The 8722-nt window shown below is 56.9% G+C and overlaps 1 pseudogene; it reads right to left on the bottom strand.

The window, feature by feature from the left end:
• Positions 1–251: 251 nt before the first annotated feature.
• On the bottom strand, positions 252–2314 carry LOC101140652 (putative uncharacterized protein PSMG3-AS1; annotated as a pseudogene).
• Between the last annotated feature and the right edge of the window lie 6408 nt (positions 2315–8722).

The raw sequence follows: 8722 nt of genomic DNA, 5'->3' as shown, positions 1-8722 counted from the left end.
CCATGTACCCAGAGCTCACTTGTGAAATGAGGACCATGGGACATCATGAGGATGAGAGGCGGTGACCCAGGAGTGTGGACATTCAGCCAATGCCTGACAGAGCTGGGATATAAACACCTCAGCTCCCTCTCCCTCAGGGAAGACTTTGAGGCGTGTGCTCCAGCAGCTGCCCACAGTGGTGGTAGGCATGGAGACACACCCACTGTGGCCCATCTTCCCTTACCCATCTCACTCCCTGGGATGGTTAATTTTATGTGTCCACTTAAGTGCACTGTGGGGTGCCCAGACTACACACTGTGTCTGTGAGAGTGCTTCTGGATTAGATCAGCATTTGAATTGTGGACTCAGGAAGGTGGACTGCCCTCCCCAAGTGGCTGGGCGTAATCCAATCCCTCAAGAACTTGAATAGAACAGACAGCAGAGGGAGGAGGAGTTCACCCCTCATTTCCTGCCTCGCCACTGGAGCCGGGACATCTCATCGTCTCTTGCCCCTGGACTGGATGTCCACCATCGGCTGCCCTGGTTCTCAGGCCTCCGGACCTGAGCTGAGTTTGAATCACACCTCAGGCTTCCCTGGGTTTCCAGCTTGCAACACAGATGGTGGGACTTCTCAGCCCCCAGAGTCACATAAACCAGATTCCTCATCCTAAATCTCCTCTGTGCATTTGTTCTGTTTCTCCGGAGAGCCCACACTAACATGCTCCCCCTCTTTCCCCTGCAATTCCTGAGATCACCTACCAAAGAAAGCACATATTCTCAACTGCATCCTTCAGGGTCTCCTCCTGGGGGGGCCCTGGTCCGAGACAGCTGGGATTGACTAGCCCCAAGGCTTCTGAACAGCCACTACCCGGCTTTGACTGGGAGGGCCAGGGCTCGGATAGGAGGGCAGGAGCAGATGGCTCAGGAGGGGAGAGCTCAGGGACACCTGGAACTGTAGTTCTACAATGAAGTAGCTGTGGGAGAAGTTGCTGAACCTCTCTGAGCCTCCGTTTTCTCACCTTTGAAAAGGGGCAATGGTGCCCTCCCCATCAGGTGGCTGTGAGGTGTGGATGTGGGTAGACACTGGGCTTGGCTGAGGAATCACTGCTGGGGATCTCCTCTCATGCTGGTCCTTTTCTCGCCGTTCGTCCCTGCCCTGCCCCTGATGGGCTGTGTGACCCAGGAGGCATTGCTTTCCCTCTCTGGGCTTCAGATTCCTTCACCGTTCTGCAAAGGGATTGACCTAGATGGCTGAGGCCCCTCGGACTCCTAGAAAACAATGTTTGCTCAGGAGACATGGCCCCGGGGACGCCACTACTCTGGACTTGTGGGATGGTTTCTCTCCTGGAAGGACTAGAAGGAGAAGAAGCCTGAGGGAAGGAAGAATGTGGGTGGCATCTTCACCCCGGACTCCTCCTCGCCTTGCCCCGTCTGGACTCCGACATTGAAGATGGCAAGAGAATCCAAGCCTTCCCTGTGTCCCTCAGCTCTGCACTCTCAACCCTCTCAGCAGCCTCCGGGGCACCTGGGCTACTCCTCGGGTGACACCTGCCATCCCTCCCACATTTCCCACGGCTTTGGTTGCTACCAGCCTGGGCCCTCTGTGCCATCCCAGAACTCCCTGAGTCTCCACAGCCCCTCCGCGGCCGGGGTGGGCAGGGACTGGCAGGTGGCCCAAGGACATGGGCACAGGGGTGAGCCTCCCCCCTCCAGACGCCGCCCCAGGCTAGGAGGACAGGGGACCAGGAAAAGGACACCCGCCAGGGCGTCTGATCCCAGGGCAGGAAAGGGGCAGGCTGCCAAGTCGCACGCATCCCAGGCAGTGTCCACGTGCAATCCATCATCTGCCGCTGCCTGAGAAGGATCCCGGCTCCGTGAAGGAGGTCTGCCTGCCCGGCCAACCCGTCTGCCCGCTCTGCGACCTCAGCGTCCTTCTGCCCCGGTCACCAGGCGGGGTGGGGGCTGCAGCTACAAAGCCCAGCCTGGGAGGCCGCAGGAGGACAGGGTGCTGTTCCCAATGTGTGAATGGGAACACTGAGGCGGGGTGGGGAAAACACCTTTAGGTCCCCCTGAGGGAGGGGACGGGTCCTGGGAAGCAGGTCCTTCAGCCTCGGTTAGGATAGGTCACGTGACAGAACCGTCCAGTGTCAACACCAGAGCTGGGCGAGGCTGGACTCCCAGCACAGTGCTCAGATATCCCCTGCATCCAGGAACAAGAGCCACTGCACCCGGGGCTCCAGCCTCCCAGGGCTCCAGCCTCCCAAGACTGCCTCAGCCTGGAGCTGGCGGGAGGGGGCGGATCCGGAGGGAGTGGCCCTCACCCTAATGAAGCCATCTCGCCGCCATAATAAAGACCTCATGTACCTCCAATGACACTTAGCAAATCCGGGCACAAATAAATAATCCAAGTCCAATTGAATTAACCTTCAGCTGATCAGCACAGCTAAACAAATTACCCCGAGGCCCGAACGAGATTAAAAGACCGGGCGCAGACTGCGATCGTTCGGCAAGAGGGTTCATTGGGTTTAACGAGTTTAAGCCAAATCCCCCGGCGTTGTTTTCTCTGATTTCAGGCCACTTTGCTCCCAGAGTGCAGCCTTTCTGGGGGCCGCAGCCCCCCGGGGGGGTCGGTGGGGAAAAGCCAGGTGCCTGGCGGGGAGGGCGAGGCCGAGGGAGTGGCGGTGGAGGAGGGAGACCCCCTGCCTGTGCCGGGGAGGAGAGAGGGAGGCCACGGCAGACGGTGTCCCCAGGGGCGCAGCCAAAGCTGGTTTCCAAAGAGACATGCAGGTGCCGGGGCTGGAGGTCTCATCCTCCTAACTCGACATCCAATGGCACCCCCTTCATGCCCAGCTGCGTTTAGACCCGGGCTGACTCCCAGGAGGAACCTGCTTTGTAAGGTCTAATCCCAGAGTCACGCTTCTCCCACCCAGACCCCAGGCTCTGCCCCAGCCCAGGCAGAGGATAGGAGCTGGAGGCTTGCTGTGGTTGGACAGAGATGCTCCCTGGGTGGGAGACCGCAGTGGTGCAAGCCTGTAATGACAGATCGAACTGCCACCCTGCCAGATGCCTGTGACACGGGGGTCAACATCACTTTTAGAAGAACGGAGACCACTCCGGGGGGTTTCTCTGCCCGCCCCCACCCCAGGGCTGCCGGCCTTTCTGCCTTCAGCTGGCAAAAGGGGCCTGCCCTCGGCTGGGATGCAGCGGCCAGGGAAGGTGGGCTCTGGAGGGAAGCAAGGACCATGCAGTGCCCAAGGAACCACTGCCCAGAGCACACAGCCCTCTTCCTGCTCCGGGTGGAGCACTCAAACAGGCTGGAGAGGCCGCCCACCCGGGGGCAGCTCCCAATCGAGGAACCCAGCTATAAACACACAAGAGCCGTCCACCCAGGCCGTGGCGGATCCAGTGAGATGTGGCTCCGGAACTTACCCAGAGAGAGAGAACTCTGCAAACAGTGCTCCCCAGTCGTCAGTTCTAGAGGCAAACGAGGTGTGGCCTCCCAAGGCAGGGGTGCAGGAGGCTGTGTCAGCCTGGACTTCTCCCCTCGGGGGATTTGCTTGTAGCCCAGGAGACTCAAGGGGAACCTTAACCTCAGGGAATTCAAAAGGCCCTGTTGTGTGCATCGGCCTGAGAGCTGGTGGCCGGGAAGGGCTTCCTAGCAGGTCTGGCTTGTGTGGTGGTGAGATCCGCAGTGGCACTCCGGCACCCTGGGTCAGGACGGTGGTCGGGGCTGCTCTGCTCACAGCCAGAGCCATGCAGACGCTGTGGAGCTGGGGCCACTCTGGGAGAGGTTGGGGTCCCAGTGCCTCGGCTGAATTTCCAGGTTTTTGCTCTGTGGGTGTTTAGGAAGTCGTACCCAGTGGCACCCACAGTGGTCCTGGGAGGGCAGTGCCTGTGTCCTCGTGTTGGGGTTCACCATTAGGTGGTGTCGGTAGGAGCCACCTGAGAATAGGGTGGGGACGGGAGAGGGTCCCTTAAAGCACCAGCGGATGATGGCTGCATTTGACAAGAGAGAGCGGAGACTCCATTAGCCATTAACTCCCCAGGGAGCTCATCCACGTGGTGGGGGCATGCAGGGCAGGATGACGGGTGCAGGAGGCGCGATGGCCACCAGCTGATACAGCGAGGCCAGCAGCAGGAGAGCAGCAGGAGAACAGCCTAGCCCGGATCATCCAAGCTTTGCCGGGGTGCCTGGCGGGCACAGACCCAGCCTGGGTACTGTGGGGGTGCATGGATGCTCCTCACCTTGTCCCTGAACACAAGAGGCCACCGTCTGGCTGGGACCAAAAGCCAGAGAACAGTAAACCCAAAACACGGCAGTTCAGAATGGGAGACGTCCCAGGCCCCAGGTGAGAAACACCGAGGTGGCTACAGATGCCCAGGACTGGGAAGGCTTCCCGGAGGAGGAGGCTTGAATGGGGCCTAGAACCAGCCACGGAGCACGTCAGAGGTCCTGCCAGGGGTTGGATGGAATCCGAGGCGGAAGAGAAAAGCAAATCCGATCAAATCACTGTGTTTCCTCCCTCAGGGCTGTGTGCTGGGGTCACCCCAACACTGAATCTCTGCATTTACCTGGTGAATGCCTTTTCCAGGAAGGGGTGGGCACAGCCCTCTTGCCCACTGGTGGGTCCCAGCACCCAGCAGCTGGGGATGCTCCGTAAATATTTGTGGACCGAATGAATTTGGACAATGAGTTGACCAGTGCCAATGAGGTGGGGGCTCTGTAGTTGAAGAGTGTGGCCCTGCCAGGCGTGGTGACTCACACCTGTAATCCCAGCACTTTGGGAGGCCAAGGCTGGCAGATCACCTGAGGTCAGGAGTTCGAGACCAGCCTGACCAACATGGAGAAACCCCATCTCTACTAAAAATATTTTAAAAATTAGCCGGGCGTGGTGGCACATGCCTGTAATCCCAGCTACTTGGAAGGCTGAAGCAGGACAATCGTTTGAACCAAGGAGGTGGAGGTTGAGGTGAGCCAAGATGGCACCATTGCACTCCAGCTGGGCAACAAGAGCGAAACTCTGACTCAAAAAAAAAAAAAAAAGAAAAGAAAATTAGCTGGGCATGGTGGTCCACACCTGTAGTCCCAGCTACTCAGGAGGCTGAGGCAGGAGAATCGCTTGAACCCGGGAGGTGGAGGTTGCAATGAGCCGAGATCGTGCCATTGCACTCCAGCCTGGGCAACAAGAGCGAAACTCAGTCTCAAAAAAAAAAAAAAAAAAAAAAACAAAAGGATTAATTCGTTGTTGTTGTTTTAAGATGGCGGCTCACTCTGTCTCCCAGGCTGAAGTGCAATGGCGAGATCTCGGCTCACTGCAGCCTCCGCCTCCCAGGTTCAAGAGATCCTCCTGCCTCAGCCTCCTGACTAGCTGGGGTGACAGGCGCCTGCCACCATGTCCGGCTAATTTTTTTTGTTTGGTTTTTAGTAGAGACAGGGTTTCACCATGTTGGTCAGGCTGGTCTCAAACTCCTGACCTCAGGTGATCCACCCTCCTTGGCCTCCCAAAGTGCTGGGATGACGGGCGTGAACCACCACGCCCAGCCCCCACCCAAAAGGATTGAAAGCAGGATCTGAGAGGCAGGTGCTCACCCACGTTCCCACAGACGTTATTCACAGGAGCTGAGAGATGGGAGCTGCCCACGTGTCCACCGACAGGCAAGTGAATGAGCACAGTGTGCTCCATCCACACCACGGGAATCCCACGGGAATCCACACCACGGGAATCCACACCACGGGAATCCTCACCACGGGAATCCATACCACGGGAATCCACACCACGGGAATCCACACCATGGGAATCCACACCACGGGAATACTCACCATGGGAATCCACACCATGGGATACTGCTCAGCCGAACAGAGTGAAGGGAGTCAGATACCTGCCTCAGCATGGATGGACATCGACGGCATCGGGTTCTGTGAAATAAGCCAGTCATGAAAGGACCAATACTGTCTGATTCCACACCCACGGGGTCCCTACAGCAATCGAATCTGCAGAGACAGAAAACAGAACGGTGGGTGCCGGGGGGGCGCAGGGGGGATGGAGAGTGAGGGTTTCATGGGGCAGAGTTTCAGTTTGGGGAGATGAAAGAGCTCTGGAGACAGGTGCTGAGGGTTGCACAGCAATGTAAATGTGTTGAGTGCCACTGACCTCTGCAGTGGGACGTGGTCATGATGCTGATTTTCTGTGATGTGCATTTTACTGCAATCAAAAATTAAAGCCTGGGCGCGGTGGCTCTTGCCTGTAATCCCAGCACTTTGGGAGACCAAGACGGGCAGACCATGAGGTAAGGAGATCGAGACCATCCTGGCTAACACGGTGAAACCCTGTCTCTACTAAAAATACAAAAAATTACCCAGGCGTGGTGGTGCACGCCTGTAGTCCCAGCTACTCGGAAGGCTGAGGCAGGAGAATCGCTTGAACCCGACAGGCAGAGGTTGCAGTGAGCTGAGATCGCGCCACTGCACTCCAGCCTGGGTGACAGAGCAAGACTTTGTCAAAAAAAAAAAAAGAAAGAAAAAGAAAAATTAAAATAGGATGGGCGTGGTGGCTCACGCCTATAATCCCAGCACTTTGAGAGGCCGAGGCAGGTGGATCACTCGAGGTCAGGAGTTTGAGACCAGCCTGACCAACATGGCAAAACCCTGTCTCCACTAAAAATACAAAAATTAGCCAGGCGTGGTGGTGTACGCCTGTAATCCCTGCTACTTGGGAGGGTGAGGCAGAAGAATCGCTTGAACCCGGGAGGTGGAGGTTGCAGTGAGGTGAGATCGCGTCAGTGCACCACACCCTGGGCGACAGAATGAGACTCTGTCTTTAAAAAAAAAAAAGAAAATAAAAAGTGTTCGGCTCATGGACCAGGAGAGACAGTCAGGAAGATGGACAATGGGTTGGGCACGGGGTCCACAGGCTTCCCTCAGGAACAAAGGCAGGAGCAGGGAGACCACGGCAGGAGCTGAGGCTGCATGTGTAGGTGAACGCAGCGACCAGGTGGGCACAGAGGGGCCGGAGGGACCGGAGAGGCAGGGACAGAACTGGTCCCAGCCACACAGTGGTGAGTCCTCAGGTCCCACAGCCCCTCCACGAACACACCACATATGCACAGGTTTCCATGCTCACATCCGCACACACTTACACATATGTGCTGGTAACACACGTGTACAGCTCACCCCCACCAAAGTCAAGCTGGCACTTGATGTACAATCTCACACGGGCGACATTCTGGAGACAAGGCAGGGAGCGGGTCAGGGCTTCAGCGGGCAGAGGGCTGACGGCAAAAGACGGTGAGGGGATTGGGGGAGGACGTCGTTGGTTTGGGGTCTTTGTTTGTTTGTTTGTTTTTGTTTTGCATCAGAGTCTCACTCTGTCGCCCAGGCTGGAGTGCGGTGGTGCAATCTTGGCTCACTGCAACCTCCGCCTCCCAGGTTCAAGCGATCCTCCTGACTCAGCCTCCCGAGTAGCTGGGATTACAGGTGCCCGCCACTACGCCCAGCTAATGTTTGTATTTTAGTAGAGATGAGGTTTCACTGTGTTAGCCAGGCCGGTCTCAATCATGGTCATGGCTGTAAGATGGTCTGCATTTGTCAAAACTCACAGAACAAAACACGAAAGGAGTGCATTTTACTGTATGCAAAGTAAAACTTTTTTTTTTTTTTAAGAGACACAGTCTGTCTGGCTCTGTCACCCAGGCTGGGGTGCAGCGGTGCAATCATAGCTCGCTGCAGCCTCAACCTCCTGGGCCCACGCGATTCTCATGCCTCAGCCTCCCTAGTAGCTGGGACCACAGGAGCACGACACCACACCAGGCTAATTTTTAAATTTTTTGTAGAGACAGGGTCTTGCAATGTTGCCCAGGCTGGTATTGATCTCCTAGGCTCAAGCAATTTGTCCACCTTGGCCTCCCCAAGTGTTGAGATTCCAAGTGTGAGCCACCACATGCAGTGCTTATATCGTCATTTTTTAAGTTAAAAATAGAAGAAAATAAAACACCATCCCAGCCAGGAGCCCGCAGACCTGGCCCTGGGGGAGGCGGGGTCCCTGGGCCACCCCCCATCCTAACGCCCTGTCCTTTGGAGCTATGTCCCAGGAGAAGAGCTTGAGCCTGCCACACATGTGCTGGACACAGAGTGCCCATGCACTGCCCTGACACCAGAGAGACCCTCAGAAAGCCCCGGAGAGAGCCGCAGGGCTGTGAGCAGCTCAGAACGCGGTGCTTTCGTGGAGCAGCCGGGAGGCTCCTTGTCCAGGACAGTGAGTCAGGAACCTGGCTGCCCCGGTCTCGTTTCCCTTTTCTCTAGGGCTACCAGGAAGGTCAGAGCTGAGGCTGAGGCCCAATAACAGCAACTGCAGAGGACCCGGCACCGGCACACACAGGCCCTGCGCTTCTGTTATGGCCTTGACAGTCTATTCCAGCTTCTGTCTCCCCGGGCCCGATTCTGAACAGTCACGTCCTTGTCTGATTTATAATCCTCTACCTGCGTGTGCCTGGCCCGTCTCCCCAGAGGACTGCGGGCTGGGCCTGTGTCCTGGCTACCTCTGCAGAGCCAGCATGGGGTCAGGCTCAGCAGGTGCCTGTGACGTCAATTACAGATGCCAACACCTTCCAAAGACAAAGTGCTTTGTCATTAGGTGACTGGATGGGGAGAGAGGGACCCAGATAAGAGAAAGACAGAGAGAGAGAGAAAAAAGGAGACAGAGACAGAGACAGATGCACAGCAGACAGACCAAGGGAGACAGAAAGA

This window comes from Gorilla gorilla, chromosome 6, assembly GCF_029281585.2.
Source record: "Gorilla gorilla gorilla isolate KB3781 chromosome 6, NHGRI_mGorGor1-v2.1_pri, whole genome shotgun sequence".
In the NCBI taxonomy this organism is placed as follows: domain Eukaryota; kingdom Metazoa; phylum Chordata; class Mammalia; order Primates; family Hominidae; genus Gorilla; species Gorilla gorilla.
The sequence above is the reverse complement of the archived record's forward strand: the minus strand, read 5'-3'. Positions and strand labels throughout refer to the sequence as shown.